Source organism: Furipterus horrens, unplaced genomic scaffold (genome assembly GCF_987537825.1).
Source record: "Furipterus horrens unplaced genomic scaffold, mFurHor1.1.pri manual_scaffold_6, whole genome shotgun sequence".
Classification (NCBI taxonomy): Eukaryota; Metazoa; Chordata; class Mammalia; order Chiroptera; family Furipteridae; genus Furipterus; species Furipterus horrens.
The window spans coordinates 55490097-55500319 of NW_028327176.1; positions in this window are offsets into that span (position 1 = coordinate 55490097).

Sequence of the window (10223 nt, forward strand, 5' to 3'; positions counted from 1 at the left end):
ACCAACCATATGGGAAAACATATTTGCCAATGACATCACAGACAGGGGACTGATTTCCAAAATATATAAAGAGCTGATACGACTAAACATCAAGAAAACAAACAACCCAATTAAAAAATGGGCAAGGGACCTGAACAAACACTTCTCCGAAGAGGACATACAGAAGGTCCATAGACACATGAAAAAATGCTCAACATCATTAGCCATCAGGGAGATGCAAATAAAAACCACAATGAGATACCATTTTACACCAGTCAGAATGGCCATCATCAACAAATCAACAAGCAACAAGTGCTGGCGAGGATGTGGAGAAACGGGAACCCTACTGCACTGTTGGTGGGAATGCAGAATGGTGCAGCCACTATGGAGAACAGTATGGAATTACCTCAAAAGATTAAAAATGGAACTGCCTTTTGAACCAGCGACTCCACTACTAGGATTATACCCGAAGAATCTTGAAACACCAGTTCAAAAGAACTTATGCACTCCTATGTTCATTGCAGCACTGTTTACAATAGCTAAGTGCTGGAAACAACCTAAGTGCCCATCTGTAGATGAGTGGATCAAAAAACTGTGGTACATTTACACAATGGAATACTATGCAGCAGAAAGAAAGAAGGAACTCCTGCCATTTGCAACAACATGGATGGAATTAGAGAGAATTATGCTTAGTGAAATAAGCCAGGCAAAGAAAGAAAAATACCATATGATATCACCTAATACAGGAAACTAAAGAACAACACAAACAAAGGAACTAAATAGAACAAAGAGCAGAATAGCAGTCAATAGGGGGGAGGGGAGAGGGAGAGAAGGGGGATAAGTAAGGGAAGGGATTAGTCAAAGAACCCATATAAAAGACTCATGGACATGGACAACAGGGAGGGATATGATTGCGGGAGAGGGGGTGGGTTGGGTGGGGGAGAGAAATTAGGGGAAAAGGAGACAACTGTAATTGAAAAACCAAAATAATTAAAAAAAAAAAAAGCTAATGAGAGCTCCGTGTGCATGAATAGGGTATGCTTCTGGCAATTTTCCCTGTAGTCCAGTGGTTCTCAATGGGTATAGCTCTGAGGGGCATTTTGGAAGTTGTGAAGATATTTAGTTGTCACAGGTATTAAGGGGTTGTGATATAATAATAAATACATATATTTTGTCTTTGCTCCTGGTTCCTAGGCAAAGAGTTTCTAAAAACCTTCTAATTTTCTGAGTAATAGGGGTGTTATTTATTTATTTTCTGGTGATAGGAGCACTTTTTGTTCTGATGAGGCATGTCTTGGTGGGCTCCTGGATAGCTTCAGAAATGGGAGTGGTTCACCAGAAAGGGCTGGAGATTGAGTTAATAATCAAGCATAAATATCCCTAAACTACAATATTTAGAACATTTTTAGGTTGATGAGCACATCTAGGTGTTGGGAGGGTGGCATACTCCAGATCCAATGGGGGGGCAGAAGCTCCTGTGTGCCAGATCCTTTCAGACCTCACCCTACATACCTCGTCATCTTGTTGTCCAATTGTATTATTTATCATATCTTTTATAATAAACTAGTAAAAGTTTTGTGATCCCTTATAGCAAATTATCAAACCTGAGGAGGGGATTGATTTATAGTCAGTTGGTCAGAAGTACAGGTGACAATCTGACTTATTGTGATTGGCACCTGAGGTGAGGGACAGTCTTGTAGGACTAAGTCCTTAACTGTGGGGTCTCTGTTTACTCTGAGTAGTGTCAAAATTAAATTGTAAGTGTCTGAAGAGCTAGAGAATTGGTTGGTGTTGGGAAGAATCCCACACATTTGGTTCAGAGGTGTTGTGAGTGTAGAGGAACCAAGTTTTCCTTTAGAGGCCTACTAGTACCTAGTCTGTGGAGGTCAATGATGCTAGTTGACATGCAGGACAGTCCCATACAACAGAGTGCCACATGTCTAGAGTTGCTGGATAAAATATAGGACACCCGGTTAAAATAAAATTTCAGATAAACAACATTTTTTTTCTCTTTCTTTCTTTCTTTCTTTCTTTTTTTTTTTTTTTTTACATCAGTTTGTCTCAAATATTGTGTTTTGATCTGACAACTCTGTGTTCTATTCCACTTTCAGTGTCCTACTGGACAGTTGGTGAAAACCATCTTTATTGATTAATTCAGGATATCAATTCTGCCTTATGTATAAATGAAAAAGAAGGTGCCTATGACTGTAATTTAATTTAGTTTTAAATCCCAGCTCTGGGAATCTTATTCAGACACCCTCACCCCCACCCTTATCAGGCACCTAGCCAGTCCCCCAGTAATCAGCAACACCTGAGGCAGCAGAAGACCAGTGGTAGCCCCACCTGAATAATGGTCATGTGGTCAGGAGCTCTGGCAGGCTAAAGATAACATCTTGACCTAAGTTATGTTTCAGCTCTAAGCTCTAAGGTAGAATGACTTCCTGGCTACTGTCCCATGAGACCAGTCAGAGAGATACCAGAAAAGATCTCAGAACTGTCCTCAAGACCTGAAGAAATGATATATTACCCTCATGTCATCTCTGACCAATCAGCTCCCAGAAGAACCTTGTATTCCCTAACTCATGGTGTTTTGTGATTTTGCCCTATATAGTTGATCATCTACATGCCCTTGGGGAGTTAGGTTTTTAAAGCATAAGGTCCTTATCTCCATATTGGCCAATTCAATATTAAACTATTTTTTTCTACAGTGCAAATTCTTGATTGTGCATGTCTCTGTGCACACAGGAAAGCATACTCAAGGAAAAAACATTGGGGTTCTGGTAATATAAATACAAATAATCCTTTTGCATGGATTTGATATACCTTGAAATTTCTATAGATTTGTATTTCTAAGAATGCAACTACCATATAAACTAAGGGAAACTGGACTTTGTTTTGTTTAGAACTTAACCAAGGGTTTTCACCATTTAGAAAGACATCACTGGTCTTCTGATCAAGATGGAGGCCTAGACTGACATGCTCCATCTCCCTCCACAACTAAGAAGGAATACAACTACCACAAAACCGGAAATGACCAGAAGTTCCAGAAAATAAATGGAAGTCCAGCGTATGAAGTTATAAAGAAGTGGTGCTCGTCCAGACAGGTAAGAGGGGTGAAGCCAGAGCAGAGAGGTCAAGCTGTGTTGGCGGTGGCAGCAGTGGTGATGGCGGTAAGCACAGACACCCGTATTTAAGGGGAGGCAAGAAACACCCAGGGAGCACCCCTGGCTGCAGACCAGACCCATCAGCTCGCGATTCCAACACTAGGGAAGGCAGACCTCCATTGCCTTGGACAGTGAGGCCCGGAGGGGGTGGGGATGGAGGAGGAGGCTCCCGGTCTTTCAGCAGAAAGTGAATGGCAGGAAGACACCTTGGATTCCCATCCCCCACAGAAAATGCCACAGTGTGGTGACAACGGTCACCTGGTTGTGACGAGAGCATGGGGCTCCACCCCCTATCGCGTAGGAGGTGTGACAGCCCCACCCAGGAACTGTCAGGATTGCACAGATCATGATAGAGATCCCGGTGACACAGCTGACCAGACAGCAAATACCTAATCTAACAGATTAGCAGATAGGAAATCTTTCTGAGGCACAGTTCAGAGCTTTGGTTATAAAAATGTTTACAGACCTAACAGCAGATCTTAAACAAGACGGGAAAGGAATGAAGGCTAGTCTTGCTGAAATGAACAAAAATACATATGAAACTAGTGGTGAGGGAAAGAAAACCATGGATCAAATCAACAAATCAGAACACAGGGAAGGAACAAATAGGCAACCAGTGCAGAAAGAGGAAACAAAAGTGAGAAAAATGAGGAGAGGCTCAGAAACCTATGGGACAGCTATAAGTGGGCCAACATCTAAATCATAGGGTTGCCAGACAATGCAGAAGAACTAGAAATTGAAAAATTATGTGAAAAAATAATGAAGCAGAACTTCCCTAACTTGGGGAAGGAAATAGACTTACAGGTCCAGGAAGCACAGAGAGTTCCAAACTGGACCCAGGGAGAACCATACCAAGACACATTATAATCAAAATGTCAAAAATTAAGGATAAAGAGAGAATCTTAAAAGCAGCAAGAGAGAAGAAGAGAATTATGTACAAAGGGGTCCCAATAAGACTATCAGCTAATCTCTCAAAAGAAGCTCTGCAGGCAAGAAGGGACTGGCAAGAAATATTCAAAGTAATGAAAAGCAAAACCTTACAACCACGATTACTCTATTCAGCGAAGCTGTCATTCAGAATAGAAGGGCAGAGAAAGTGCTTCCAGGACAAAGTAAAACTGAAGGAGTTCATCAGATCAAACCACTGTTATATGGAATGTTAAAGGGACTTGTTTAGGAGAAAGAGGATCAAAACTATGAACATTGAAATGAAAACTGTATCACAACAACCAACAACAGAAGCTAGGGAATTGAAACAAAGGCAAACTGAGAATTATAGGTATGGGGAACATATTGGGGGGGGAGGTCAGTGGGGAGGGGGAAGGGGAGAAAGGGAGGAAGATAGTACAGGAATTAAGAAGCATAGTAGGAGGGAGTGAAGTATATGGGAAGATGTTGAGAAGAACTATATGTACAACCAATGGGCATGGACTAAGTGGGTGGGGCAACTGTTAGGAGGGCGTCACTGGGTGGAGGGGAATGAAGGGAAAAGAAATTGGGACAACTGTAACAGCATAATCAATAAAGCATATTAAAAAAAAGACGTCACTGACAACAACCCTGTTTTTGATCAAATACACTGATATCAGTCTGCAATTGTAGTTGTCTTATCACGGTGATTCAGATATACTGATTTAGACCTTATTTTAAAATGACAACTATAAGAAATATAATAGGACTTCCGGCCAAGATGGAGGCTTAGACGGACACGCTAGGTCTCCCTCTACAACTATAGAGGAATACAACTACTTCAAAACAAAGGATAACTAGAAATTCCAGAAAATAAAACTACACGGAAGCCCAACATATGAAGTTATAAACCAGCGGTGCCATTTGGGCAGGTAAGAGTTAAAGAAGGCAAAGATGTTTGCGGAGCGGCGGGCGGGGCGGCGAAAAATCCCGGAGGCAATCAAGCCCCTGGCATGCGCGACTCCAATCAAGCCCCTGGCGTGCGCGACTCCGGGCGCTGGGGAGAGCAGCCGCAGCATCGCCTTGAACAGTGAGGCCCAGGGGGGCGGGAGGACGGATCCCGGTCTCCTAGCCGAATAACTGTGTGAATCCATCTTGGACCCCCGCCCCCAAAGAAAGCACCACAGGGCTGCGAAATAGGTCGCAGACAGGCACTGGTCGCTAATTTGTGACGCGTACACAGGCACTGCCCCGGACAGCCAGCCCAGGAAAACAAAACGCATCTGTCAAAATGTGGCAGACAAATATAGAGATCCCGGTGACACAACTCACCAGACAGCAGATACAGAACCTGACAGATGAACAGATAAGAAACCTGTCAGAGGCTCAGTTCTGGGCCATTGTTATCAGGTGGCTTACAGAATTCACAAAAGAGCAGGAAAAAGATATGAAAGAAGCGAAAAACTTTCATAGCGAAAGGAACAAAACAGCATACGAGACAGAAGGTGAGGAATCCAGAGTTCATTTCAACAAACTGGAATATGGAGAAGGAACAAGCAGTCAACCAATGCAGCGAGAGGAAATAGGAAGCAACAATGAGAGGATCAGAAACCTCTGGGACAGCTATAAAAGGCCCAACATAAGAATCATTGGTTTGCCAGAGAATGAGGAAGATGAACTAGAACTTGAAAAATTGAGTGAAAATATAATAAAGGAGAACTTCCCAGACTTGGGGAAGGGAATAGACATGCAGGTCCAGGAAGCAAGGAGAGTTCCCAAGAGACTGGACCCAGGGAGAACCACTCCAAGACACATTATAATCAAAATGTCAAAAATTAAGGATAAAGAGAGAATCTTAAAAGCAGCAAGAGAGAAGAAAAGAATTATGTACAAAGGGGTCCCAATTAGACTATCAGCTGACTTCTCAAGGGAAACACTACAGGCAAGAAGGGACTGGCAAGAAATATTCAAAGTAATGAAAATCCAAAACCTACAACCACGAATACTCTATCCAGCGAAATTGTCATTCAGAATAGAAGGACAGAGAAAGTGTTTCCAGGACAAAATAAAACTGAAAGAGTTCATTAGATCCAAACCACTGTTATATGAGATGTTAAAGGGACTGGTTTAAAAAACAGAAGCTAGGGAGATGAAACAAAGGCAAACAAAACAGGCAACGAGAGTGGAAAAGGAACTGTGGGTAAGGGAAGCATAGTGGGGGGAGGTCAACAGGGAGGGGGAGTGGGGAGAGGGAGGGAGATGATATAGGAATTGGGGATCATGGTAGGAGGGAATGGAATAGACGGAGAGAGATTGGGAGGAACTGTATGCACAACTAATGGACATAATCTAAAAGGGGGGGACAACTGGAGGGAGGGGGGCCACTGGGTGGAGGGGAGCAGAGGGAAGGGAAATTGGCACAAATGTAATATTTTAATCAATAAAACACATTAAATCTAAAAAAAAAAAAAAAAAGAAATATAATAAAATATAATGAAGAAAGTGTCAACAATGTTCTGTTGAATATGGTCTAACTTCTTTTAAATTCAAACTTATTCACTCTAAAATGGAAGCATCTAACTACTTTATTATGTCTTCCAGGGTTTTCGGCCCACATGGTTTCACAGTGGAACACATGCTATTGTATTATAATTTCTTTCCTTTTATTTCTCCTCTGTAAGGGCTTTATAATGTATTTTGTAAAAATTATGCGTAGGCTCATTATTTTAACTATGAATCTCATTTTAGACAGTAAAAGAGATATTTCAAAGTATTTATTTTAAAAAGAAGGTGGTGTTACCCATGGCATGGTCAAATCTCAGGATAATTATGCTTCATGAAAGAAACCGGACAAAAGTGTACATACCTTAAAAATTCTTGAAAATGCAAATTAACCTATAGGGACAGAAAAATCAGTGATTGCCTGGGAATGGGGGATGGGACAGGAATTGACAGGAAGGGGTGATTACAAAGGGGCACAAGAAACTTCTGGGGGGATGGAAATGTTTGTTATCTTGATTATTGCAATGATTTCAGGGGTAGATGCAAATGTCAAAACTTTCTAAATTGTACACCTTAAACCTGAGCAATCTATTATATGTCACATAACCCCAGTAAAACTGGTTTTTAAAATAATGATCTTGGGCCTAATTGGGATGAGGCCACTGCTACAGGCAATTGAGCAATGCTAGAATTTTTGTGATGAGATGCTTCCAAGTGTTAGTATCTGCAGGATATGAGGTCTTTCTCCAAATATGGTTCAATTCTCCAGATCAAGATGCTTCAGTCTCCCTCCTAGGGGATATGAACCTGGCTGTCATCCTTCCTGGAACTAATCAGAGGTAGGGCAAGGTGATCTCACCGTTTAGTGTGTAGGCTTTTACTTAAGTCCATGTATTGTTTTTGTGTTTTTTTAAGAAGTTAATTTTTTAATTTTTTAATTATTTATTTTTTTGTACATTTTATTGATTATGTGGTTATAGTAGTTCCAACTTTCCCCCTTTGCTCCCCTCCGCCCAGTACCTCCCTTCCCTCAGCAATCCCACCTGCCTTAGTTCATGTCCATGGGTCATGCATACAAGTTTTTTGGCTTCACCCTTTCCTATATTCTTAGTTTTTAAAAAATTAATTAATTAATTTTTTATAACAATAAAAAATAACAATTCTCCCCTCTCAGACTTAAGACACTTTATAATCTTATAAAGGACAATGGTTGAAGGTCTCATGCTCCTCTAGCTATTTCAAACTGGACATGGTTGTCGTTCTACCTACCCTTGGGTCCAGAAATCCCTAATAAGAGTGGGAGTGTGGAGGGTAACGTCCCTTTCCACACGGGGAAGGATCTTGCAGACTCCAAGTCAGTTGGCTGTCCCTGGACCATGGCACACTTGGTTTAACAGGTTGGCATCCTTGTCGTATTCTGGGGACAACAGATTTGGCAACAGGGCTAAAAGGCATTATGCAATCCATAACCACTAGATGACAAAAGGCAGGGATTAATTTTTCAATGTCCCATGTTAGGGGAGAAAAAAAGTTTCTTTGGAGGAAGGTGTGCAAGGCATATCACACCTGTCCAAAAAAACCCTTTTGCCCACTATACTTAGTTTGGGCTGAGGGGAATATTTTAGGTTTCCCTCCTCTCAGACCTCTGGGCCCTTTCTTTCCAAGTCTTTAGTATAGAAACGAGGAACCAGTTTTAAAGTGAAGCCCACAGACCACCCCATGCTTCACCAACCCAGCCACTTAGTTCAGCCAAACCATTGAGTCTCAGGAGGCAGCAATGCAGATAGGATTATGTGAGGCCTATACGTACAGACAGTCGCTCAGGTAATGAGATCATAGGCTTATGCCCTATGAAAACAGAACATACATGTTAATTTATGCAACACAACCCACAAACCAGTCTCTAAATCTGCAAGACTGTCTTATTGGAAAGACATCCAATTGCAAGGCATTTGACATTATTCTTGCCTGTAAATTAAACATCTTTGATGATACCACAGACATAGTTTAACTTTCAAATGAAAACATATTTTAAATGAAAAGAAACTTTAAAGATGGTTAGCTGCACTACTTTATAGTCTACCACTGAGCATTGTGGTTTTCCTTGAATCACGATTTTTCTCCTTAAGATTACCCTCCTTGTCATTAAAAGGACTGTATTAAGTCCAGTTTTAATTTATTTTGTTTGTTTGCATAAACACAACAAGAGCAGCAAATGATCACATATGATCTTTACATCTGCTTTGCTAGAACTTACACAAGGAACCTTTAGGGTGACTTTCAGTCTGCTCTTCAGGACACAGGAGCTGAGCCACATACCTGCCCTTCAGCCTTGCCTATAAACACCTGTCTTTTCCAAGTCCTTCGGGTTTTCAGCTGTGCTTTAAGGTCTCTTCTAGCCATCATTCAGGAAAGCAACCTTCATTCCTTCCCTGGAAAGATTGCCATGGACCGCACAACCAACCGAAGTACTAGGTCTTTTTTCTCTTGGGCTTTTATTACCTTCAAAAGTCAATCCCAGTTCCTCAGGGCTTTTTGGTAACAACCAGAGCCCAAGCATGTCTCCTTTAGGCATGACACTCCAGCCAAAGTCTTGGTCAACAAAACCTCTATTAACAACTGGTCTTATTAGTTCTATGCAAAGATTCTTATGTCATTGATTACATCTTCAGAACGCCAATTCTGGAGGGATCAGGTAGGGAGAAAAATATACAGTATGAAGGAAAACCCTTGCCCTTCTAATATTCACTAAAATTGCATTTCCATATTTTACATTTTCTTTTGTTCACTGTTCTACATGTAATTTTTTGGGGGTTGGGTGGGGGGTTTGCTGGCTCATTTATTAATTTATTTTGCTTTCACTATTTCCCCCGCTAAAAATTTTTGTTTGTTTGTTTTTCTATTATGGTTGTCCCATTTCTTTCCCTATTGCTTCCCTGCACCCTGCCCACCCCTTCTCCCACAGCCAGTCCCCCCCCAGTTGTCCATGTCCATGGGTCATTTATACATGTTCTTTGACTAGACCCTTCCCCTTCTTATCCCCTTCTCTCCCTCTTCCCTTCCCCCTTGTCACTGTTAGTTTACTCCTTGTTTACATACCTCTGGTTCAATTTTTCTCATTTGCTTGTGTTGTTCATTAGTCTCCTGTAATAGGCGATAGCATAACGTATTTTTCTTTCATTGCCTAGCTTATTTCACTAAGCATAATTCTCTGTAGTTCCATCCATGTTGTTGCAAATGGTAGAAGTTCCTTCTTTCTTTCTGCTACATAGTACTCCATTGTGTAAATGTGCCACAGTTTTTTGATCCACTCATCTGCAGATGATCACTTAGGTTGTTTCCAGTGCTTGGCTGTTGTAAATAGTGCTGCTATGAACATAGAGGTGCATAGGTTCTTTTTTAACTCTTTGTTTTCAATTCATCTCCACATGCTACCTTCTGCTCTGCCTGCTGCCCCCCAGTCAGGTGTCTCTCTCACTTCTATTAATATTTGTAGGTTCCCTTCATCTAGAACACATGCTTTAAATAAATATGCTCAAATAGAACAATAAATAAAAGATTTTCTGGCTACTATTTATTTAGAAATTTCTTGGGTGGTAGAATCAGTTGGCTACTAAGTAAAACCAGGACAGACATTTGGGGTAGGTGGATGACATTTTAACTTTTTGT